Raw genomic sequence first — 27,696 nt, 5'->3', positions numbered from 1 at the left:
AGCAACTTAAACATTTCTAACTGTACACTTTAAAGTTTTTAAAAAAGTATAATTAATTTTAATAATTTATTTTACCTGGGCTTCCCAGGTAAATTTAGTTTATGTAACTCAATGTATCCATATAATTATCATTTCAACATACAATTAATATAAAAATCACTAATGAGATATTTTAACATTCTTTTTTAATGCTAAGTCTTAGAAATCTGATATTTTACAGTTAAAGAAAATTTCAGTTTGATCTAAGTTGTCAGTTGGATCTAAGTTATGATAACGAGTGGCCAGAAAACATTATTTCTTTGCAATCTCAAATCTTTTATTTTATGTACTCGACAGCTATATATAGCCTTACTGGTTAGTGCAAATATAATTAATCCTACTTAGTGTCCACAGAGGCAGGGTAGTATTAGAAATCAGTCAGGCTGGTTTGTACACTGGCTCCACCACTGCTAACTGGGTAACAGTGAGCAACGGACTTCCTATGCCCCAGGCTTTTTATATGTAAAATACCTAATACAGTTATTATAAGAATGAAATGAGTTAATTTTCTTTTTTTGGCCACAAGGCATATGGGATCTTAGTTCTCTGGTGAGGGATCGAACTAGAGCCCCCTGCCCTGGACCACCAGGGAAGTCTAAAATGAATTAATATTTAGTGCCTGACAAGTAGTAGGCATTAAATGATAGCTATAGTTGTTGCCATCTAACAGAAGACACGGGAACTGAGCCTTATTTGAGCCTTCCCCAGCAATATTTGTAAGACACCAAGCACATTAGGTCTATAACAGGATTTGTCATGTGCTGAATCGTCACCAAAACGATATGCTGAAGTCCTTACCACTAGTACCTCAGAATGGAGCTTTATTTGGAAATATAGTAGTTGGAGATATAATTAGTTACAGTGAGGTCATACAGGAATAGGGATGGCCCTTAATAGAATATGACTGGCTTATAAGAGGAAAAATTAAGAGACAGAGGCACGCAGGGAAAGCATCCCGTGACAGAGGCAGAGACTAGAATAATGCAGCTGCAAGATGAGGAATGTCAAGGAGTGCCAGTCACCACCAGAAACCAGAAAGCGGCAAAGCTGGATTCTATCTAGAGTCTCAGAGAGAGCAGGGCCCTGCTGAGACCTTGATTTCAGAAATCTAGCCTTCAGAATGCTGAGAGAATAAATTTCTATTATTTAAAGCCACCCAGTTTGTGGTACTTTGTTAGGGAAGCTCCAGGAAGCTAATACAGGGTTCTTCTTAATCCAAAAGGAGCAATTTGTCTTACAAACAGCCAAGGTTTGGATGACTGACAACATGGCAATTGCAAAGGCTCCCAGAATCAGTGGAGGCTTTGGTAAAGTCTGAACAGCCCTATCTTCCACTGGGCTCTTAGGTTGGTCCCTAATTCCATATATATACACTTTAGAAGGAGAATCCTGCCCTTGGAGATGGTATCTTAGTGGGACGGCTGCCTGTAAAACGAATGAGTTAAGTCACAAACCCAGAGAAACAACTCCACTGGTTCCTTGGAAACTACACTAGTATGAGCACATCACAAACTCTACTGTTGGTTTTTAATGGACTTGGTCATTTTTTGGCCACATTTTTTTTCCAGTCTATTTTGACTGAAACATATTAATTTTAATTGGGTTCTTTAAGAAGTTTGAGTATTTCTGTATGCCCTTAAAACTGGGGCACTAAAGGTAGGGCATACAAAAAAGTTAAAAAGAATAATCTAAAGTGACATGGATTTTTATATTTCTAATACTCTTGGTTGTTCTATATACTGTTTTCTACAGTTCTTCATTCTCCTAAATCATTGGCAGCTCTGTTCCTTTCCTCCACATATGAAAACATTTACAAAAATTAAGTTCTCAATTGCATGCCAACTTTATGACAAAATTAGTAAGGAAATAATTTTTTTGAAAGAAATATTTATTTTCCCCATTCAGAAGTACTTGACTGACTGAAAACACAGAAAATATTCAACACATGTTTATGGTATTGATTTTGATTTGGTGATTTTAAAATATTTCTATCTCAATGTTATATTTTGTTAGTTTTTTCTATTTGCCAGGAAAACACATTTCTACTAGAATGTCATTTCAGTATATTAAATAACCCCTTCAAATCTCCATTAATATTTATAAGAATATAAACTGCATCATCCTTGTCTTCTTTCTAATTTAAATGCAGTTTTGGGGGTGTTTATATTAAGAGGAAAAAAATTTTAGAACAAGTACCCCAGACCACTACATGGGAACACATGAAGATTATCTATGAAGTCTTTAAAAAAAATTGAAATCTATGTGTGTATATTTTATATACAATATAAAGAATTTTTGAATAAATATGATTAAGAGCAAAAAATAATTAAACTGCTTCAGGCAGAACTTTAGATCTAGAAAGGACTTTGGAGACGTTCTGAGCTAAACTTTTCATTTTACAGATGAGAAAACCACAGCAAGGGGACATTAAAGACTTGACCAATGTCACAGAGTTATTAAATGAAAGTTCCTGTCACCCAAGTCTCCTGAAAGCTAGTTCAGGGACCCTTATCCAACAACATTAAGAAATAAGTCTGATCATCCTGTCTGGCAGATGAGGTGGACATCTGGCAAGCAATCAGTGAATTTAAGCAGAATTTAGGAAAATGGTTTGTACCATTAAATGAAATAATGCATGCATAGCTCTTTGCACGATGTGGGGCATGTTATAAACACTAGTTAATAATCTGAAACAATTACTTAAACTTTCTATACATCTGTTTTCTCACATGTGAGATGGGAATAATAATGAGATAAGAAATGCCAAATACCAGATTAGTAGAAACATTTGTTGATATCAGTAATGAAGCTACAGTCTGCTACTTGGTATATGTAAGAACGTAAAGAACTGGGGTTGGGGACAGGCTCAAGAGGGAGGGAATATATATATACAGTTATGACCAACTTGCAATTTTGTACAGGAGGAACCAACACACAACACTGTAAAGCAATTATCCTCCAATTAAAAAAAAAAAAAAATTAGACGGCTGTCTCCTGTCATTAACACTTATATATCCACTCTGTTCGTTTCCAAGGCAAACCATTCAATATCACAGTAATCCAAGTCTATGCCCCAACTAGTAGTGCTGAAGAACCCAAAGTTGAATGGTTCTATGAAGACCTACAAGACCTTCTAGAACTAACACTCAAAAAAGTTGTCCTTTTCATCACAGGGGACTGGAATGAAAAAGTAGGAAGTTAAGAGATACCTGGAGTAATGGGCAAATCTGGCCTTGGAGTACAAAATGAAACAAGGCAAAGGCTAACAGAGTTTTGCCAAGAGAACGCACTGGTCATACCAAATACCCTCTTCCAACAACACAAGAGAAGAGTCTACACATGGACATCACCAGATGGTCAATACCAAAATCAGATTGATTATACTCTTTGCAGCTGAAGATCCAGAAGCTCTATACAGTCAGCAAAAACAAGACTGGGAGCTGACTGTGGCTCAGATCATGAACTCCTTATTGTCAAATTCAGACTTAAATTGAAGAGGCAGGAAAAACTACTAGACCATTCAGGTATGATCTAAATCAAACCCCTTACAATTATACAGTAGAAGTGACAAATAGATTCAAGGGATTAGATCTGATAGACAGAGTGCCTGAAGAACTATGAATTGAGGTTTGTGACACTGTACCGGAGGCAGTGATCAAGACCATCCCCAGGAAAAAGAAATGCAAAAAGGCAAAATGGTTGTCTGAGGAGGACTTACAAATAGCTGAGAAAAGAAGAGAAGGCAAAGGAGAAAAGGAAAGATATACCCATTTGAACGCAGAGTTCCCAAGAACAGCAAGGAGAAATAAGAAACCCTTCCTCAGTGATTAATGCAAAGAAATAGAGGAAAACAATAGAATGAGAAAGACTAAGGATCTCTTCAAGAAAATCAGAGGTACCAAGGGAACTTTTCATGCAAAGATGGGCACAATAAAGGACAGAAATGGCATGGACCTATCAGAAATAGAATATTAAGAAGAGGTGGCAAGAATACACAGAAGAACTGTACAAAAAGATCTCCATGACCAAGATAATCACGATGGTGTGATCACTTACCTAGAGCCAGACATCTTGGAATGCGAAGCCAAGTGGGCCTTAGGAAGCATCACTACAAACAAAGCTAGTGGAAGTGACAGAAATACAGTTACAGCTGGAATTCCAGCTATTTCAAGTCCTAAAATATGATGCTATTAAAGTGCTGTATTCAACATGCCAGCAAATTCAGAAAACTCAGCAGTGGCCACAGGACTGGAAAAGGTCAGTTTTCATTCCAGTCCCAAAGAAAGGCAATGCCAAAGAATGTTCAAACTACTGCACAATTGCACTCATCTCACACACTAACAAAGTATGCTCCAAATTCTCCAAGCCAGGCTTCAACAGTACATGAACTGTGAACTTCCAGGTGTTCAAGCTGGATTTAGAAAAGGCAGAGGAACCAGAGATCAAATTGCCAACATCCATTGGATCATAGAGGCTTCCCTTGTAGCTCAGTCGGTAAAGAATCTGCCTGCAATGCAGGAGACCTGGGTTCGATTCCTGGGTTGGTTAGATCCCCTGGAGAAGGAAATGGCAACCCACTCCAGTATTCTTGCCTGGAGAATCCCGTGGACAGAGCCTGGAGGACTATAGTCCATGGGGTCACAAGAGTCAGACACGACTTAGCAACTAAACCACCACCACCACCGCCATTGAATCATAGAAAAAGCAAGAGAATTTCAGAAAAACATATACTTCTGCTTTATTGATTACGCCAAAGCCTTTGACTGTGTAGATCACAACAAACGTTAGAAAATTCTTCAAGAGATGGGAATACCAGACCACCTGACATGCCTCCTGAAAAATCTGTACACAGGTCAAGAAGCAACAGTTAGAACCAGACATGGAACAATGAACTGGTTCAAAACTGGGAAAGGAGTCTATCAAGGCTGTATATTGTCATCCTGCTTATTTAACTTATATGCAGAGTACATCATGCGAAATGCAGGGCTGGATAAAGCATAACCTGGAATCAAGATTACCAGGAGAAACATCAATAACCTCAGATATGCAGATGATACCACACTTATGGCAGAAAGTGAAGAGGAACTAAAGAGCATCTTGGTGAAAGTGAAAGAGGAGAGTGAAAAAGCTGGCTTCAAATAACATTCAAAAAACAAAGATCACGGCATCTGGTCCCATCACTTCATGGGAAATAGATGGGGAAACAATGGAAACAGTGAGAGACTTTATTTTCCTGGGCTCCAAAATCACTGCAGATGGTGACTGCTGCCATGAAATTAAAAGACACTTGCTCCTTGGAAGAAAAGCTATGACCAACCTAGACAACATATTAAAAACTAGAGACATACTTTGCCAATAAAGGTCCATCTAGTTAAAGCTATGGTTTTTACAGTAGTCGTATATGGATGTGAGAGCTGGACTATTATAAAAGAAAGCTGAGTGCCAAAGAACTGATGCTTCTTAACTGTGGTGTTGGAGAAGACTCTTGAGAATCCCTTGGACAGCAAGGAGATCCAACCAGTCCATCCTAAAGGAAATCAGTCCTGAATATTCATTGGAAGCACTGATGCTGAAGCTGAAACTCCAGTACTTTGGCCACCCAATGCAAAGAACTGACTCATTTGAAAAGACCCAGATGCTGTGAAAGATTGAAGGCAGGAGGAGAAGTGGACAATAGAGAATGAGATGGTTGTATGGTATTACCAATTTGATAGACATGAGTCTGAGCAAGCTCCAGGAGGTGGTGATGGACAAGGAAGCCTGGTGTGCTGCAGTTCTTGGGGTCACAAAGAGTCGGACACAACTGAGTGACGAAACTGACTGATCCACTTAAAAGTGAAGGGAATAGGCCAGACTGACATCAGCTATATCTTTATTACCTTTCTAGTTCCCTTCTTCACCACCTCCCACCATTCCTCTGGCCTCTGCGTGTTCAGGAACCCCATCCCCCAGCCCCCAACCCGGGCTACCCTGCTTGAGTCTTTCTCTATAGGCTCTGAACTTTTTAAAATGCTCTGCCTTCTTCACTTCATTTTCTCAGGCACCTGATCTTAACTTTCTAAGGTAAAGACTACTTAGCAGGTTAATTTACCAAACTAAGGTAGCTCTCCCAAATTATGCTATGTGAAAAACTAGCCTCTAAGATGCTCCATGAAAGAAAGTCAAGTTTGTTTGGAAAATGCTGTATACTAAAATCACATTGTAGCAGATGCTGCCTTTAGATAAGGCCTACCCATATCTCCTCCCAGCCCAGAACCCTTTGACACCGAGGGCTTTTTACTAAAAAGCACCTAGGACTCAGCCTAGGATATTCTCTGACAGGCAACAAGGTCTACCAGAATCTGGAGGGAGGCAGGGTATTTATAGCGCGGGCGGCTGTGACCAGCGCACATAGCACGGCCAAGAGGAGCTACCCCACGTCCAAGGTCAGGGGTGGTGGTGGAGAGTGCCAGGCTGCGACAGCGCAGGAGCAGCCGAGAGGAGCTACCCCACGTCCAAGGAGCGGTGGCTGCGCAGGTGCAGGAGGGCCTAGAGGAGCTATTCCACGTTCAAGGTCAGGAGGGGCGGCAGTGAGGAGATAACCCTCGTCCAAGGTAAGGAGTAGTGGCTGTGCTTTGCTGGAGCAGCTGTGAAGAGATACCCCACGTCCAAGGTAAGAGAAACCCAAGTAAGACAGTAGGTGTTGCAAGAGGGCATCAGAGAGCAGACACACTGAAACCATACTCACAGAAAACTAGTCAATCTAATCACACTAGGACCACAGCCTTGTCTAACTCAATGAAACTAAGCCATGCCCGTGAGGCCACCCAAGATGGGCGGGTCATGGTGGAGAGGTCTGACAGAATGTGGTCCACTGGAGAAGGGAATGGCAAACCACTTCAGTATTCTTGCCTTGAGAACCCCATGAACAGTATGAAAAGGCAAAATGATAGGATACCAAAAGAGGAACTCCCCAGGTCAGTAGGTGCCCAATATGCCACTGGAGATCAGTGGAGAAATAACTCCAGAAAGAATGAAGGGATGAGCCAAAGCAAACACAATACCCAGCTGTGGATGTGACTGGTGATAGAAGCAATGTCCAATGCTGTGAAGAGCAATATTGCATAGGAACCTGGAATGTCAGGTCCACGAATCAAGGCAATTTGGAAGTGGTCAAACAAGAGATGGCAAGACTGAACGTTGACATTCTAGGAATCAGCGAACTAAAATGGACTGGAATGGGTGAATTTAACTCAGATGACCATTACATCTACTACTGCAGGCAGGATCCCTCAGAAGAAATGGAGTAGCCATCATGGTCAACAAAAGAGTCCAAAATGCAGTACTTGGATGCAATCTCAAAAATGACAGAATGATCTCTGTTCGTTTCCAAGGCAAACCATTTAATATCACAGTAATCCAAGGCTATGCCCCAACCAGTAATGCTGAAGAAGCTGAAGTTGAACGGTTCTATGAAGACCTACAAGACCTTTTAGAACTAACACCCAAAAAAGATGTCCTTTTCATTATAGGGGACTGGAGTGCAAAAGTAAGAAGTCAAGAAACACCTGGAGTAACAGGCAAATTTGGCCTTGGAATACAGAATGAAGCAGGGCAAAGGCTAATCGAGTTTTGCCAAGAAAATGCACTGGTCATAGCAAACACCCTCTTCCAACAACACAAGAGAAGACTGTAGACTCTACACGTGGACATCACCAGATGGTCAACACCGAAATCAGATTGATTATATTCTTTACGGCCAAAGATGGAGAAGCTCTATAGAGTCAGCAAAAACAAGACCGGAGCTGACTGTGGCTCAGATCATGAACTCCTTATTGCCAAATTCAGACTTAAATTGAAGAAAGTGGGGAAAACCACTAGACCATTCAGGTATGACCTAAATCAAATCCCTTATGATTATACAGTGGAAGTGAGAAATAGATTTAAGAGACTAGATCTGATAGATAGAGTGCCTGATGAACTATGGACTGAGGTTCGTGACATTGTACAGGAGACAGGGATCAAGACCATCCCCATGGAAAAGAAATGCTAAAAAGGAAAATGGCTGTCTGGGAAGGCCTTACAAATAGCTGTGAAAAGAAGAGAGGCAAAAAGCAAAGGAGAAAAGGAAAGATATAAGCATCTGAATGCAGAGTTCCAAGGAACAGCAACAAGATATAAGAAAGCCTTCGTCAGTGATCAATGCAAAGATATAGAGGAAAAGAACAGAATGGGAAAGACTAGCGATCTCTTCAGGAAAATTAGAGATACTAAAGGAACATTTCATGCAAAGATGGGCTCGATAAAGGACAGAAATGGTATGGACGTAACAGAAGCAGAAGATATTAAGAAGAGGTGGCAAGAATACACAGAAGAACTGTACAAAAAAGATCTTCATGACCCAGATAATCATGATGGTGTGATCACTCACCTAGAGCCAGACATCCTGGAATGTGAAGTCAAGTGGGCCTTAGAAACCACCACTACGAACAAAGCTAGTGGAGGTGATGGAATTCCTATTGAGCTATTTCAAATCCTGAAAGATGATGCTGTGAAAGTGCTGCACTCAATATGCCAGCAAACTTGGAACACTCAGCAGTGGCCACAGGACTGGAAAAGGCCAGTTTTCATTCCAATCCCAAAGAAAGGCAATGCCAAAGAATGCTCAAACTACTGCACAATTGCACTCATCTCACATGCTAGTACAGTAATGCTCAAAATTCTCCAAGCCAGGCTTCAGCAATACGTGAACTGTGAACTTCCGGATGTTCAAGCTGGTTTTAGAAAAGGCAGAGGAATGAGAGATCAAATTGCCAACATCCTCTGGATCATGGAAAAAGCACGAGAGTTCCAAGAAAATATCTATTTCTGCATTATGGACTATGCCAAAGCCTTTGACTGTGTGGATCACATAAATTGTGGAAAATTCTTCAAGAGATAGGAATACCAGACCACCTGACCTGCCTCTTGAGAAACCTATATGCAGGTCAGGAAGCAACAGTTAGAACTGGACATGGAACAACAGACTGGTTCCAAATAGGAAAAGGAGTATGTCAAGGCTGTATATTGTCACCCTGCTTATTTAACTTCTATGCAGAGTACATCATGAGAAACGCTGGGCTGGAAGAAGCACAAGCTGGAATCAAGATTGCTAGGAGAAATATCAATAACCTCAGATATGCAGATAACACCACTCTTATGGCAGAAAGTGAAGATAAACTAAAAAGCCTCTTGATGAAAGTGAAAGTGGAGAGTGAAAAAGTTGGCTTAAAGCTCAACATTCAGAGAATGAAGATCATGACATCAGGTCCCATCACTTCATGGGAAATAGATGGGGAAACAGTGGAAACAGTGTCAGACTTTATCTTTGCGGGCTCCAAAATCACTGTGATTGCAGCCTTGAAATTAAAAGATGCTTACTCCTTGGAAGGAAAGTTATGACCAACCTAGATAGCATATTGAAAAGCAGAGACATTACTTTGCCAACAAAGGTCCGTCTAGTCAAGGCTATGGTTTTTCCAGTGGTCATGTATGGATGTGAGAGTTGGACTGTGAAGAAAGCTGAGTGCCTAAGAATTGATACTTTTAAACTGTGGTGTTGGAGAAGACTCTTGAGAGTCCCTTAGGCTGCAAGGAGATCCAACCAGTCCACTCTGAAGGAAATCAGCCCAGGGATTTCTTTGGAAGGAATGATGCTAAAGCTGAAACTCCAGTACTTTGGCCACCTCTTGCGAAGAGCTGACTCATTGGAAAAGATTCTGTTGCTGGGAGGGATTGGGGACAGGAGGAGAAGGGAACAACAGAGGATGAGATGGCTGGATAGCATCACTGACTCAATGGACGTGAGTCTGAGTGAACTCTAGGAGTTGGTGATGGACAGGGAGGCCTGGCGTGCTGCAATTCACGGGGTGGAAGAGAGTCGGACATGACTGAGTGACTGCACTGAACTGACTGAGGGTATTAATGCTGCCAAAAGTAGGCCTCAAGCAATGGCACATGGTAGTTGATGGAGATCTACTCCAGTTTGCTAGTCCTAAGCTGGCACAGCTCTGAGGAAGCTCTATATAGTTTCCCAGAGGTCCTTGGTGGGACAAAGCCCCAGACACCCACACCAATAACTTGCTCATTAATGAATCCTATATGGGTTTCTTCCCTTCCCTGTCTCACTTCCCTGATACCTTACTAGTACTTCTTGGGCTCATCACTGACATAAACAACTTGTCTTAGGATCTGTTTTTTCCCCTCTTGGAGATTCATGACACTTACATGAAGCATTCATTTTATTTCAGTAAACAAATTCATTTAACTTTAATTAGAAACTTCATTTAATACATTTCTCAAACTTATTTGGCCATGAGAACCTTTCTAAGGGTGAGAACTTTGACCATCCTATGAAACTAGTGTTCCCCTGATACACTTTGGGAAATGTTAAACATTAAAAACTGACAAAGTATCACCTCTCTCAGAGATATTAGTATCTTAACAGCTTCTTCTGCAGATCAGCACCTTCTGACTCGATCCCTTAAAGGTGAAAATTTAAGGCCCTATGATAGGTATGATGGAAAATAATTTTGGAGGGATGTGTCTTATTATGCCCTTCAAGTCAAATCAAGTCTACTCTGCTATCAAGAGCTAACAGGAAATGACGAATGAGTTTCACGGTTAAAGAGTACCATTTTGTGATTTGGAGGACCATGTAGGAGATGTATGGGGTGAAGATAGTTATTTCCTGAAACTGCCTTAGAGAAAAGAATCATGTTTAGGAAGAAGGAGACCACCTTTCAACGACCTCAGCCAAAAATAGCAGATGCCTGGGACTGCAATATCCCTATAGTATTTGAGAAATAATGGTCAATACTAATCAGGACTTTTAATACTTCAGCCTTCAACTACTCTGTGAAATAAAAGATTTTAGAAAACAGTAAAACCTTGGGTTCCAAGAGAGGGAATTTAGACTGGTATATTTTATTTTTCTAAAGAATTTTTTTTTTATAATGTAGGCCATTTAAAGAGTCCTCATTGAATTTGTTACAATAGTACTTCTGTTTTATGTTTTGATTTTTTGGCTATAATGTGTCTGGGATCTTAGCTCCCCAACCAGGGATCAAACCCCATCCCCTGCACTGGAAGATGAAGTCTTAACCACTGGACCACCAGGAAGTTCCAAGGCTGGGAATATTTTAGAAAGCATCCTTGTTCTGCTTTTAACACAATCACTGATAATAACCTTGTACTTTACTGTCCAAGCTGGACCCCACTGGAAGGAAGTGGTAAGAATTCCTGTAAATGGACAATATTCGGGAGGCATGAGAGGGGGCAAAAGGTCAGTCAGTGCAGGGGGTGGGAGGCTCTTTAGTGCAATTTGAGAAAGTCCCTCTCCAGGACTTGACTTTTGCCACTTACAAGTCTCTTCCCAACTCCACAGTTTACATTTCTCTTTCTTAGTCATCTGAGTCACACTATCCCTTCTCAATGTCCATTTTTCAGATGTTGAGGCATTAAATATTTTTAAATGAATTGCCATGAACCAATGTTAAAAGATTTTTTTGTTAACATCACTATTTTGAAAAACGTTTTCACTTGTAAAATATTAATAAATGAGATACAAATCCATCAAGAGAATTTTTAAATAATCCTAATCCTTTTGGGGGTCCATTCTCTGAGTTAAATATGTCAAGAATAGAAAACTACTAAGGAATTATAAAATGTGAAAGAGGACTATCACAAATCAAACACGGCCATGAATTGGAGGTATCTGACATTTCCATCTTCATCAAGGGGGATTCTGTCAAGTAGCAACTCAAACTCTTCATCAGTAATCTCCACACCAAACCTGAAACAAATAGCTGCTAGCATCAGTCACCCCCAAGTTCACATCTGGGTCACCCATACCCACAATACCCTAAGCATATGGCTGCCATTAACGCTTTGTTACTGCGGCAGTCCTCAAGATCAAGAGCACCACGTGAATATCAGAGGTTAATCAGGGTTTTGATCGCTTCAGCTTTCTCAAAGAAAGAGAGTCTACCACAGAATCCCTGCATTGGTGGTGCACAGAAATAGAAATACCGGCACCCTGAACTGTGTGTGATTGTCTTCTATAAGAAGTTATTCATTACGCTAAAACACTGGTATTGCTTAAACAAGTTAACTCTGAGAGGCCTTTCAACTGGACTGCTTAGCATGAAAGAGAAGGTAGGGGAAAAAAAGTGCCTTTCGAAAAACAGCTTCCTAATGCTTTTGCGAAACATTTCATAATGGCTTTAAAGACATTTTGCATACACATATTTTAAAAGTGGCAGTGTTTATTCATCAGCAAGAAAGTGTTTTCATCTCTCAAGAACAATCAAAACATAATCCTTGAATTACTGGCATAAATAAGAATGACTTAAGCAATAATAATGAACAAGGCGTTCATTCATCATTTTGCAAAGCTGATAAGGCCCAGCTGACTTTTGGAAAATAGGGGAATATAGTCTCTTTTGGCAAAAACATAAAAAGTTTTTTTCCCATTTTTATTATTAATCCCTTGATAATTATAAAACAAAACATATATGTCATCAAGAATAATGCAACAAAATGACTTTCTCATAGGCTGCAGATAATAAGTTACCACATACTTGTATTTCAGAAGTACTTGAATTTGAATAGCATCTCAGAGACTTTGCAGTTGGGTGTCCTTTTTTCACTTGCATAAAGTTAGAAAAAAAAGGACAGACTCACGTATTTAATGAGATACATAACATTCTTTATCTTATTCCCTGTTATTCTCTTTTCTTTTTTGTTTCTTAACAGTGAAGCTGCCAGTACTAATGAACAAACCTTTGGCACTTTGCCTGAGAAATTAAAATTAATTCTCAGGTTTGATTTGGACTTAATAATTAACCTCTTAAATTCAGTGCTTAAAAAAGAAAATAAGTTTTTCATAGACGTACTGGAAAAAAAATACCAGACAATACCTGACTAAAAATCAAGAGAACTGAATCTAGTCTATATCCATTAAAGAGCTGTATAATCATGGCAAAATCACTTAAATTTCATATTTCAGTTTTCTCAACTCTCAAATGATCTACATGGACTCTTTATCTTAATTAGTAGTGGTCACAGGATAATAATGAAAACAAAAGAGCCCTGAAAAACAGAAAGCATCATATATAATGTACTGTATGTATTATATTATGTATCATGGATTTTTATTATTGATGTAGTATACAGGTTTTAAAAATTCTCAAAAAATATTAGAATAGATTACTGGAACCTAACATTGACACAAGCAGTCCTTTTCCTCATGAGGCCTTCTTTCTGGGTGGTGGTATGACACAGTGGAGACAGCATGGGTTTCAGATTGACTGGGCCAATAGCTGAATTCCAGCTCTGCCCTTAGTAGCTGTATGTGACCTCAGCTGATTTACTTAATTCCCTGAGCCTCAGTTTCTGTATCCATAGAAAGAAAGGTTACTTTTAAAACTGAACAAGTGAATATACATATACATACTATGCACATACTCACTTTAATGGGAAATGTATTTTCTTACCAGTTATACTACCTTCATTTTATTGATGGATAAAATGAGGCTTTCCCTAACCCTCAACTTCAGTCCCACCTCTGTGTCCTAGTCACTGCCATATTACATTGTTTATACTACTGTCTTTATCACTGCCTAAAATTAGCTTATTGGTTTACTACTTGGTTACTTGGTTTACTACTTGTCTCCACTTCTTATGTAAGCTACATATTAGTCTTGCTCACCATGGTATGCTTAGAACCTGTAACAATGAGTGGAAACTACTCAATATATATTGAATAAATGAACAAATGAATAGCTCATGTCTCTTATAAGGGTATAAGTACTTATAAAAAGAGGAACTTTCAGCAACTACCCTTCTTTTACCCAGTCTAACAGAAGGTATCTGGATGACTGATAATAGTGAAAAATCAAAGTCAGATATGTTTGATTTGGAATACATTTTACACTCCTAATTAATGTATGGACAGCTTATATTCATAACTTTAACCAGACTTCTAATAAAGAAATAAAACCATATTTATTCATTCTTTTAGTTATTCAACAAATATTTGGGAACCACCTACTATATGTTAGGCACTTCTGTTAAATGCTTGGAATACAGAGATGAGATATTTTACTCTGTAGCAAAGACGACAGACAATAAACAAGAAACTGCAATAAAATGTGATGAATGTTATGATAAAAGAAATACAGGATATTAAGGAAGCTTTGAACAACATGTCCTAATTCAGACTAAAGGTGAGGAGAGGTTCCTAAAGAATGAATGAGCTGAGAGTTAGCTAGGTAAAGTAGAGAACCAAAGAGAAGGAGCATTTTAGGTAGAGAATAGGCATATTCTTCCAGCCCAGCGTTTCTCATGATGTACTCTGCATAGAAGTTAAATAAGCAGGGTGACAATATACAGCCTTGATGTACTTCTTTTCCTATTCGGAACCAGTCTGTTGTTCCATGTCCAGTTCTAACTGTTGCTTCCTGAACTTCATACAGGTTTCTCAAGAGGCAGGTCAGGTGGTCTGGTATTCCCATCTCTTGAAGAATTTTCTACAGTTTACTGTGATCCACACAGTCAAAGGCTTTGGCATAGTCAATAAAGCAGAAAGAGATGTTTTTCTGGAACTCTCTTGCTTTTTTATGATCCAGTGGATGTTGGCAATTTGATCTCTAGTTCCTCTGCCTTTTCTAAAACCATCCAGAACATCTGGAGGTTGGGTTGGAAGAAGCTGGAAGAAGCACAAGCTGGACTCAAGACTGCCGGGAGAAATATCAATAACCTCAGACATGCAGATGACACCACCTTTATGGCAGAAAGTGAAGAGGAACTAAAAAACCTCTTGATGAAAGTGAAAGAGGAGAGTGAAAAAGTTGGCTTAAAGCTCAACATTCAGAGAATTAAGATCATGGCATCTGGTCCCATCACTTCATGGGAAATAGATGGAGAAACAGTGGAAACAGTGGCTGATTTTATTTTGGGGGGCTCCAAAATCACTGCAGATGGTGATTGCAGCCATGAAAGTAAAAGATGCTTACTCCTTGGAAGAAAAGTTATGACCAACCTAGATAGTATATTTAAAAGCAGAGACATTACTTTTCCAACAAAGATCCATCTAGTCAAGGCTATGGTTTTTCCAGTGGTCATGTATGGATGTGAGAGTTGGACTATAAAGAAAGCTAAGTGCCAAAGAATTGATGCTTTTGAAGTGCAGTGTTGGAGAAGACTCTTGAGAGTCCCTTGGACTGCAAGGAGATCCAACCAGTCCATCCTAAAGGAGATCAGTCCTGGGTGTTCATTGGGAGGACGGATGCTAAAGCTGAAACTCCAGTACTTTGGCCACCTCATGTGAAGAGTTGACTCATTGGAAAAGACTGTGATGCTGGGAGGGATTGGGGGCAGGAGGAGAAGGGGATGACCGAGGATGAGATGGGTGGATGGCATCACCAACTTGATGTACATGAGTTTGGGTAAACTCCAGGAGTTGGTGATGGACAGGGAGGCCTGGTGTGCTGCGATTCATGGGGTCACAAAGAGTCGGACACGACTGAGCGACTGAACTGAGCTGAGGCACATTCTGGAAATGAAAGGATCTCAACTTTACTAAACCCTAGAGTTCCAGTGAGGGAAGGCAGCAAGGCCAGACTTGGACAGAAAGATGAATGCCAGGATGGACAGGCATTACAAGCAGGTATTTTAAAGAAATATGAGGTTTATCTGAATGGCACAGGAAATCTTTTGTGATGGTCTTTTTGATGAGTCAACTTGGCAAGGCTAACAGGCCCCAGTTATTCACTCAAACATAGCCTAGGTGTTGCTAGATTAGACTGTGAAGGTATTTTGTAAATGAGATTAAAGTTCATAATCAGTTGATTTAAGGGAGATTACCCTAGACAATCTGAGTGGGCTTGGTTCAGTTGAAGGCCACAGAAGCAGAACCAAGTCTTTGAAGAAGAAATTCTGCTTATAGACAGTACGTAGCTTCAGGCTATTCCTGAGAATTTCACCCTGCACTTTATAACAGCCTGCCCTATGGAGTTTGGACTTGTCCATCTGGCCTCAACCCATGTAAACCAATTCCTTACAATAAATCTTATCTCCTACTGGTTCTGTTGCTCTGGGTTAACCCTAATATATCATTAAAGGATTAAAACATGTAGTGACCATCAAACTTGTGATATGAAAAGTACTGTATCTGAATGTAGAGAGATTTGAAAGGGAGTAATACTTAAGCCAAATAAAAGCTTTAGAAGGAGGCTTTTGAAACAGTCCAGGTTAAAGAAAATGGTGCCTTGATCAAGATAATAGAAGTACAGATGAGAGAAGCAACAGGTTTAGGATATTTTGGAAGTGAAATGCCAAAGACTCAGTTTTTTGGTTTGATGTAGAAAGTGAGGGAGAAGTCATCAAGGATAATTCCTAGGTTTCCGGCTAGGGTGACTAGGTAGCTGGGGGTGTCATTAACTGAGATAAAGGAGCACTGGAAGAGGAACAGGTTGTGATGATACAAGTGAGGGGATACATCCAAGAGGTGGTGTCCAAGAAGCACTTAGAGATATGAGTCTGAAGCTCAAGAGAGACTTTGGCTGCAGTTATAAATTTGGGGGTCACCTTTACAAAAAGGTGATCTGAGGCTACAGGATTAGATGAGATTGTAAAGGAGAACAGGCGGGGTTGAGGACTTGGCACAGAGACCTTATTTAAGGGACAAACAGAGAAAGAGAATCTAAGAAGTATTGCAGCAAATGACAGAAAGGCAGCTGAGAGAAATGGTAATGGGAGCCAAGAACACAGACGTTTCTGGGAGGAGGCAGCGGTCAGTCATTTCAAAACCAGTCAAAAGGTTATGCAAACTACAAACTTTTATTGAATTTGGGCATAAGGAGCCTATGCCTGGTGAGAGCAGTTCTAGTATGACGGAGTCCAAAGCCAAGCTGCAGTGGGCTAAGGGGTGAGTGGAACTTGAGGGATAGAGGCAGAGGGACGGCAGAACTTTTTCAAGAAGTTTAAATATGAAGGGGAAAAGAGCAGACAAGACAGGAAGAAGAGGTGAAGTCAAGGGAGTCTTTTTTTATTTTTTATTTTTTTGGGGGAGTCTTTTTTTAAAAGATGAGTAGTAGGAGCAACATTGGAGAAGGCAATGGCAACCCACTGCAGTACTCTTGCCTGGAAAATCCCATGGACGAAGGAGCCCGGTAGGCTGTAGTCCATGCGGTTGCTAAGAGTTGGGTACGACTGAGCAACTTCACTTTCACGCATTGGAGAAGGAAATGGCAACCCACTCCAGTGTTCTTGCCTGGAGAATCCCAGGGATGGCAGAGCCTGGTGGGCTGCCGTCTATGGGGTTGCACAGAGTTGGACACGACTGAAGTGACTTAGCAGCAGCAGCAGCAGCAGGAGCAACATTACACTGTTGACAGAGGCAGTACCAATGCAGAGGTTAAAAACAGAGAAGACAGGGAATTACTGATAGATCAGTGAAAGAAAGGTCAACAATACAGGTAGACAGAGGAGATAAGGAAATAATGGGTTTATAAGCTTTTAAATATCAGCTTACCTTTTTCTTCTCTTTTTACTGTGAAGTAAGGTGCAGATTATTTACTGAAAATGAGGCAGGGAAAGAAAGAGAGAGGGTATGTGTTTTGAAGAAAATTTGAAAAGGTCTGAGATAAGCACAGTGGAGAATGGGATACAGAGTTGAGTGAGAGACAGCCCAGGAGGGAGTGCCAAAATGCTCAGTGCAGGTGAGGTGGGAGACACTGAATTTACAGTGATATAAGGCTACTCAGTAGTGTGACTTTCCCAGCAATCCTGATACACCTGAAGGTAAGATGGACAGGTGAAATCACCTGGGCCTGCGAATCTGCCAGATAGATGTGAATGAAAGGCAGCAAAGCAAGAGAGTTTGTAATATTGACAAGAAAATGAATATCACATGAAAGAATAAAATCTAAGTGGTGTTCCAGCTTAGAGATGGAAATGGGAACCAGTGGTTAGCAATAGGCTTGGGGAAAAGCAGAAGGGTCAAAGGAATGGAACAAATAGAGGATATTAGCCAGGAATAAGCTAATAACAGTATGATTTCATAGTTGTAGCTATTGTGGATGATGACACACAGTGAGGAGAGGCAAACAGACACAAGGATAAAAAGGAAAGTTTACTTAGAATTTAATAAATTCTTAGCATTGTGCTGAGCATTTGGCATGCATTGTCCCCATACAGTTCGTACAACTATCAGTTAAGAATTATTATTGTCCCCAGCATTGTCCTGGTAGAGTCAGTGAGATGTCCAGAGAGGACAGAAGAGCAGTGAGGAAGCAGTCTCCTTGGTGGGGGAACAGATTTTGGTAAACTAGACTGTAACATTTTTAAGAGGTTGAGGATGTAAGTTTATTCCTGTGGACTGGTTGTTCTGACAGGCACAGTGGGAGGATTTCAGAAGAAAGGGAGGGATGAGAGTTTGCAATGAGAAGGGAATGAGAAGCCCAGAGGAACATTAGGATAAGAGAACACTGAGAGGGCATTCAAGCTAGACAAGTGAGGGTTACATCATGGGCAGTGTGACAAGGAAAATGGACATGAGGCCACATGGCTTTAGAATTTAGAAGAAACCTTCAAACAAAACCATCCAGCCCCCGTCTTTAGCTCCTCTCTTGTTCTTTCTCTACAGAAAACAATTTAAGTAACTTAAATTCTCAGACTGTAATAACAGTCAAGATTGATTGACTGTTTACTACATGTTAGACACATTGCATGTATTAATTCTGAAAGAGATGGGAATACCAGACCACCTGACCTGTCTCCTGAGAAATCTGCATGCAGGTCAGGAAGCAACAGTTAGAACTAGACGTGGAACAACAGACTGGTTCCAAATAGGAAAAGTAGTACGTCAAGGCTGCATCTTGTCACCCTGCTTATTTAACTTCTATGCAGAGTACATCATGAGAAACACTGGGCTGGATGAAGCACAAGCTGGAATCAAGATTGCCCAGAGAAATGTCAATAACCTCACATATGTAGATGACACCACCCTTATGGCAGAAAGTGAAGAGGAACTAAAGAGCCTCTTGATGAAAGTGAAAGAGGAGAGTGAAAAAGTTGGCTTAAAGCTCAGCATTCAGAAAATGAAGATCATGGCATCCAGTCCCATCACTTCATGGCAAATAGATGGAGAAATAGCGAAAACAGTGGCAGACTTTATTTTGGGGGGCTCCAAAATCATTGCAGATGGTGACTACAGCCATGAAATAAAAAGATGCTTACTCCTTGGAAGGAAAGTTATGACCAACCCAGACAGCATATTAAAAAGCAGAGACGTTATTTTGCCAACAAAGGTCCATCTAGTCAAGGCTATGGTTTTTCCAGTGGTCATGTATGGATGTGAGAGTTGGACTATAAAGAAAGCTGAATGCAGAAGAATTGATGCTTTTGAACTGTGGTGTTGGAGAAGACTCTTGAGAGTCCCTTGGACTTCAAGGAGATCCAACCAGTCCATCCTAAAGGAAATCAGTCCTGAATGTTCATTGGAAGGACTGATGTTGAAGCTGAAACTCCAATCCTTTGGCCACCTGATGTGAAGACCTGGCTCATTGGAAAATACCCTGATGCTGGGAAAGATTGAGGGCAGGAGGAGAAGGGGACAACAGAGGATGAGATGGTTGGATGGCATCAGCAACTCGATGGACATGAGTTTGAGTAAACTCCGGGAGTTGGTGACGGACAAGGAGGCCTAGAGTGCTGCAGTCCATGAGGTTGCAAAGAATCGGACACAACTGAGTGACTGAACTGAATTGATGTAGTAATTTATTTAATCCTTACAACAACACTATGAGGTATGGATCATCTCCATCATACAGAGAAACCTTAAATCGCCAGTGTCTGGTAGAGCTCTTTTTTTTAAAAATCATGTTTTCCTTTTAACTGACACCATTTCCTCTCTAGGCTCCTACTCTGGTAATGATTAGGTCCCCACCTCTCTGGAGAATTGCATTTGCACAGGCTGAGACAGAGCCAGTGTGAACATGGACCCAGCCAGAGCTTTTGGAGTAACAAGCACAGCAAAAACCAGCCTTTCTTTTCATTTACGAAGGGATTCACTCAAAGGGTCCAAAGCTCTGCTTTCCAACCGCAGAAAACCTGGAGCTCAACACAAAACTGGGAACCAGAGGAACTGGTGATGAAGCACAGTCCTTCCTCAAATACTCAGGGTCTGATCAGCCCGCCTCTGCCGCAAGGAATGGCCTCACTCCAGCATTTTTAAGAGAAAACATTTTGCTTCTATTTCACTTTCCAAGCGGGTATAAAATCCACTAAAAGGAATATGAAGAATCAAAATAAGTAAGCTCACTCACAAGAGACACTCCCCGATAATGATTTCAGGTTGCTGAGATTATTCAGCCCATTATTTCAAAGCGGCGAAATTCAGAACAATCTGAGAAGAGAATTCAAAAGCAGCAGCTACATTCGCTGATAGGCTCATGTGAGATGCACACACCTACAACATCCCCCCAACTCTGCCATTTTTCAGTGTATACGGGAAGGGGCCAAGACCCCCGATCAGCACAATAACTTATTTTGTACATTACAGTGCATGGAACAACAGAGGGAAAGACACTTTGAAAGGTTCGTCTGGGCTCTGAAGGAGGCTGGAGCCAGTGCCCCAGGGCCATCATTAGCTCCACCCGCTCCTTTTTGGCTGCACTGGCCTCAGAGGCAGCTGCTTTCTGTAAGTGATCTGCTGGCTTCTCCTCTTCCTCCACCTCCTACTGGGGAGAGAGGGCTGGATACTTTGGCACGCACTCCTGCATGGCCCAGAACTGCTCTGCACAGTCCAACCCCCTGATCCTCCTTGCTGTAGTGGAAGCAGGAAAAGTCTGCCTTCAACGTCTCCCCACACGGGCCTCTGGCCATCCCCTCAGGCAGTTCCGGTTGATGTCTCCATTCAGCAGAATCAGTCCAAGCTCCTTCTACGGATGTTTGGGATCGTCAGCCACCAGCTGCGCATTGCTTCGAGTCTCACGGTCTTCTTTCCTCCCAAATATGATTCGATCCTTCTCTTCCTGCTGACAGTAGGTCGTGATGCAGCGGTGGAGGCCTCACGCATCCCCGGTAGAGCTTTAACTTGAGCCCTGCCCACTGACTCTGGAGCCCCAAAGCTTACCAAGTCGTTATTCTTTCTGCTTGAGCAGGGCAGTCATTTCTCTCTCTACAATTCTTTCCTAAATTGTACACTTTCTCTAGCAGAAGAAGGTCTCTCCATGCTTTTAACATATAAGCTTCTCTTAAAGGTTACTGTATGACAGATTATGACAGTATCAATACATCCAAACCAAAACTTCTAACAATATACTGTATAAGTAGATTTTGAAATAATGACAGTTCATCTTGGACTTTATTCAAGAGAGCTTACAAACATACCCCTTACTCACGAAAGTACGAAAGTGAAAGTCGCTCAGTCATGTCCGACTCTTAGCAAGCCCGTGGACTATACAGTCCATGGAGTTCTCCAGGCCAGAATACTGGAGTAGGTAGCCATTCCCTTCTCCAGGGGATAGCCCAAAGATCGCATTTTAGCACAGATTTGGTGTGTTTAAGAAAATTATCTGTCACCCAATAACTTTATTCTGTCCTTAGGGTATAAACTAGACTCTGATATTTTTTCCTGAGGACAAAAATATAAGTTACTGTCAGTCCTGACATTTTAAATTCTGTAACAGACAATGTCTTGGGTTTTGTTTTGGCTCCATATATTTTAATGTATATAACAACAACAACAAAGTGGCTTTTCTTTTAATAATTGTTTATATTTATTTATTTTGCTGTACCAGGTCTCAGTTGCAGCACACAGGATCTTCAGTCTTCATCATGGCACGCGGGATTTTGTTTTGTTTTGGTTTTTTTAGTTGCAGTATGCAGGATCTTCAGTTGCAGCATGTAAACTCTTAGTCGAGGCATGTAGGATCCAGTTTCCTGACCATGAATTGGACCTGGGCCACCTGCATTGAGAGTGTGGAGTCTCAGTCACTGGACCACCAGGGAAGTTCCCCAAAGTAGCTTTCATACTTATAAGGGTTTCCCTGGTGGCTCAGCTGATAGATCTTGGGGTCAGGAAGATCTCCTAGAGAAGGAAGTGGCAACCCGGTTCAGTACCCTTGCCTGGAGAATTCCATGGACAGAGGACCCTGGTGGGCTACAGTCAACGGGATCACAGAGTCAGACATGATTGAGTGTGCATGCATACATACTTGTAAGATAAGCAAAAATCCCATTATCAAAATCCTCCTTTTCTGTTATTTAGCAGTTTTAAAATATCAAAGCACAGTATAGTGTTTTCCTTTCTCCAAGGGGGATATGTTCCAAGAACCCCCGTGGATGCCTGAAACCACAGAACCCTATATATGCTATATTTTTTCCCCTATCATACTTACCCACCTTCAAGTATAATTTATAAATTAAGCACAGTAAGATATTAACAATAAGTAATAATATAGAGCAATTACAATATTCTGTAATAAAACCTACGTGAATGTGATCTCTCTCTGAAAATACCTTATTGTTCAAATTTAATGCCTTTTCCATCTTAACTAAGTATTTATTGTGCACTGATTACTGGCCATAATTTTAGCAACCTGAGGTGTGACTGCAAAACTAGCTCAAATTTATTCTTCCTTCTTCACAATTTCATGGATACAAGATACACTCTTACCATAGATCTTAGAAACCTCAGCATACAACATCTTTTCTTTCCTTATTATGTCAAGGATTTTCATCTTTTCATTTAAAGGAAGCACTGTATGACATCTCTTAGTAGTAGTAGTTAAGTCGCTAAGTCGTGTCCAACTCTTGCAACCCCATGGACTGTAGCCTGCCAGGCTCCTCTGTCCATGGGATTCTCCAGGCAAGAATACTGGAGTGGGTTGCCATTTCCTTCTCCAGGGGATCTTGCCGACCTAGGAATCGAACCCAGGTCATCTCTTAGGCATATCAGAATTGCCAGCATCACTACTCTTTGTGTTTTGGGCCATTATCACGTAAAGTAAGGGTTACTTGAATACAAGCACAGTGATACCTTGACAGTCAATCTGATAACCAAGACAGCTACTGAGGGACTAAGAAATGGACAAAGGGATGATTCTCGTCTGTGAAGGGCAGAAAGGGATGGCGAGAGATGCCATCACACCCCTCAGACCAATGAGCAACTTAAAATTAATAATTTACTTCTGAAATGTTCCATTTAATATTTTCAGACTGGGGTTGACTTTTGGTAACTGAAACCATGGAAATTGAAACTGTGAATAAAGGGGGACTACTGTTATCTGTGTATAGAATGCAAGAAGTAATAAAAAGTAAAGATTCAGCAAAAAATAAACCACATTTGGATTCTAACTCTCTTAATGGTGATTTAGCAATCAGACTTTAAGTGGGTGGAATTTTCAGGGAAGCTAAAGGACTTAAAGCGTGGTGTGAGGCCTCACACTTCATGAAGGTAACTACAATAGGAAAACTTAAAATTGAAGTGTTTATATACCAATTATTTTTGAGCTCTTCAGTAAGGACTTTGAAATATTCACTAAAAGACATTCTTCAGAAACTAAAAAAAAAATAAAAATAGATTCCATATTAACTAAATATATTTGGAGTAGAGATAATATTATGTCTGCTATTGTTCTGGAATAGTTACCTACTCTAGTATTCTTGCCTGGAGAATTCCCATGGACAGAAGAGCCTGGCCAGCTACAGTCCATGGGGTCGCAAAGAGTCAGACCTGACTGAGAAACTAACACTTTCATCATAAATTTAGGTTTGTTTCATTGTATTCTAGCATTTATTCTTCAACCAAATACCTTGGGATGTGACCATATATTTTCCTAATTAAGCTATGTTTAACTGGATACTTAAATTATTTCAGTTGATTAAATCACACTTAATATTCAAAAAGTACCTAAGAACAATACTCTTTTCTTTGAAGAAGTATTTGGTGATATGATAGTTTTTATGATTTTAATTTTTTATATCAAGCTTTTTATCAAACTAGAACATTTTATCTTTAAAACACAAGCAAGGGTATACAATGCAGGAAAAAAGTGTTCTTCATCATCCCAGTTCCCCTCATTACTGTCAAAATCTTTAATACCATGTTCTCTAAGAAAACATCTGTGTACTATTGTAAAGTAAGTTATTGGGCTCCAGAAAAAGTATCTCCAGCCTTTATCTCAAAATGGAGAAATAGTAAAAGCTAATGTTCCAGAAATATACTTTTCTAACATTATTAGATGCTAAAACAAAAGCATTAATTTTTTTTAAGTGTTTTTTTAAACACTGGAAAACCTAATAACCCAGATCTCCTGGAACATGATATACCTGCTACCTGTCCTGAATAATATATATTGTCTTTTCTCCATCTTGTGCTTCAAAGCCAAGCTGAACTACCCTAGGAGATCCATGAGATTGAGCTTGAAGGGTTCTTGGGACCTGGCGGAACTAAGCCTAAAATACGAGACTTTGTAATTCTCGTACTGTCAGCCACAACTGGTCAAGGTCACTCCAAGTCTTCAGAGGACCTCCCAGGTGCTTTGTGTGCCATATCACCTAGATAGACAAAGAGATCTATATGTATCTGATGGGATTGTTGTTTTTGTTTCTTAAATCAAGCTACCCTCAAAGGACTGACGATGAAGCTTCAATACTTTGCCCACCTGACACAAAGAGCTGACTCATTCGAAAAGACCCTGATGCTGGGAAAGACTGAGGGCAGGATGAGAAGTGGGGAGGCAACAGAGGATGAGCTGGCTGGATGATGAGATGGTTGGATGGCATCACCAACTCAATGGAAAAAAATATGAGCAAACTCTAGGAGACAGTGAAGGACAGAGAAGCCTGGTGTGCCAGAGCCCAAGAAGTCACAAAGAGTCAGATAGAACTTAGAAACTGAACAACAACCCTTAAAAAGAAAGATATTTGATATTGTAAGGCAGTTCTTTACTTTTACTAATCAAAAGGAACACCAGTGAAGCACTCTGAATAGTGGGTTTTTTTCCGAAAAGGAATCTCAGCATGGGTAATAAAGTGGAAAGTCCTGGGTTTCAGTTACCAGTTCTGACACTCACTAGATGTGAGGTTTTAGTAAGTCTCTTTGTCTCTGACAGATTGCTTTTTCATCTGTGAAATAAGCAAGATTTAACCTACCAACCTACAGGATTTTTGTAGGGCCAACCTAGTTAATAAATATATAATACAATTACTTTATAAATTCTAAAGCAGTTTTTTGATGTCAGACATTCATAATATTAACAATACCATTGGGTGAAGTCTGCATTCACTTCAACAAAATGAGTGACAGTGGGTGGCTAGTTTCCTCACACTCCCTTTGCATTCCCCGTTCCTCCAGACATAGTAAAACCTGGTTTCTGCAGAATATGACTTAATTTGAGTTACTGGGAAACAAAGCAATTAGCCCAGACAGGATACAGCTGAAGATTTGTGCAAAAGAATGATGAGATGCTTGATCGTAAGCAGGTGTTCTCCCTAGATTATCTAACCTGCAGTTGATTAAATTTGGAAAATACGGCTTGTTCCCAAGTGAGTAAACCTTGGGAGTCTTAGCTTTTTGAGATTGGGAAGGCCTCAGGAAGGCCCTGTGGGACGTGGTAGGGGAGATTTTCAAAGTATTAAGGGCCTGGGTGGAAATCTTACCTTGAAGAAGTCTTGTTACCACACACAAGCCCTTTGCTTGAAGTAACAACAGGATAACTCTAGTCAGTGCCTGACTTGTCAAAGGAATAAATGTGCAGAGATGCCCTTAGGGCTCTGGAAGAGCCCTTGCCACAGGGAATGCTGGGAAAATAGGAATGCTGGGAAGGTGCGAGGCATGCCGGGAAGGGAAGGTGCAGTGCATTCTGGGAAAGGTGGGGGGGGGCGTGTTGGGAAGTTGCCATGGTGACCTTGAGAGGAAGGACGGAATGGCAGGCCGTGGGACCATTCTGGAATAGAGATGGCCAAGGAGCAGCAGTGTTTATTTATCTCAGAAGTGAAGTTACGCTAGTAGTGTCCATTTTAGAGCTGCTTTCCTCAGGCAAGACTACTTGGCTTGTTTCCAACTAGCCTTTCTTCTCCAAAGATGTGTTTCTTCCTTTGGGTTTCCCTACCCTCATACCTCAGCTTGGTCGAGATGGGCGAAAAGGGGCTTTGCTGTGGCTTCTTCCCGTTGTTCCAGGTGTTAATGATCCCCACCTGTACTGACATCCTCATTCTGGCTGTTTAAAGCCTTCTCTGCCTTGGACTCTAATTTTTTTCAATACTGTGGGGAGTAATGTCTCTGAAGTTTTACTTTTCCACCCGAAATGGATAGTACGGGCCCTCAAAAGTTTCCAAAATTGTACTTTAAGTCCCAGTGTAAGTTTTTTCATTTTAGTCAAATTCATTTTATGCTTGTATCAATTTGAAACATAGCCCGGACCCTATTTGAGTGGATTATAGATGAAATCCTATTAAATAGAACTCTGTTGGACCTGACTGCAATATGCAAACAAATTGGAATACAACTTCTGGGTCATTCTGAACATGACAAAAGCTAAAGAATTTAACTTTTTCTTTCTAGTGCTTGTTCCTTCCTAACTGTCAGGTGAGATTATCATTACTCTCTTTTTCATATGTTACCCAATCTAGTTAGTTCAAAATTTAGGACAATTAGATCCATCTGAGCAGGGTGACCATTGCAATCCAGTTAGCATTTTCTTTCTCTTCTAATGTTTTCTTAAAATCTGATTTAAAATATTCTGTTAAGTGTAGTTTGGTATACTTATAAAATGTTTCTTGCTTTCCCTTTCCTCTTTGTGATTTGTGGGAAGGATTCTCTTTAAGTTAAAAGCAATTAGAGTTGCTTTTTGAAAATTACAAAATATAGCAGAAGAGTTGAAGGGAATAATTCAAGTTAATCAGAAGAAAATGATCATTGAAAAAGTATTAAGTACATCAATAGGTAAATCATATTATGGATTGTGTCTGTAGATATAGTATAATAAAGAACATCTTTATAATCATAACCATCATCTATTAAAAGTCTATCGCTTGTCATTTTAAACCAGCAAACATTTTTAAATGGAATTAAAACCTTTACTTTGGAGTAACCACTTCCTGGATAAAAATATAGATATAAATATAGAGTGTAAATTAATTCAGTGTTAAGTTTTACTGCAATATATCTCTTCAACTTTACATATCTTATTTCTTCTTTGTGATGCAACATTTCTATATTTGTTATTGATTTTTCTTAATGCACAATGAAAATTATATGAATTTTATTAAAAAAATTTTTGCAAAGCCCCAAAATATGTAATATAAAACATAACACCCTTCCACAAGAAAGGTTCCCTCCCTCACTTAGAAATAACTACCCTTGATGCTTGATGCTTCATCCTCCAGATTTTTTATCGTATGTATACTAACATATGTTATTATTTTAAAATAAAATTATACTTCAAAAATTATTCTGTCATTTTATTTTTCCACTAAATCAGTCTCGGATACCTGTGTTAACATTTATATACTTGATTCATTTTGAAAGCCTGTATAGTTTTCCTTGTGTGGATGTACCATAATTTATAAAGCCAACCCCTTGGTCTTGGATATATTGGCTGTGTCTGATTTCTCTTTACAATTCAG

The 27,696-nt window shown here is 40.1% G+C and overlaps 1 pseudogene; it reads right to left on the bottom strand.

The window, feature by feature from the left end:
• On the bottom strand, positions 20,438-26,283 carry LOC106503664 (annotated as a pseudogene).

This window comes from Capra hircus, chromosome 27 (genome assembly GCF_001704415.2).
Source record: "Capra hircus breed San Clemente chromosome 27, ASM170441v1, whole genome shotgun sequence".
In the NCBI taxonomy this organism is placed as follows: Eukaryota; Metazoa; Chordata; class Mammalia; order Artiodactyla; family Bovidae; genus Capra; species Capra hircus.
The sequence above is the reverse complement of the archived record's forward strand: the minus strand, read 5'-3'. Positions and strand labels throughout refer to the sequence as shown.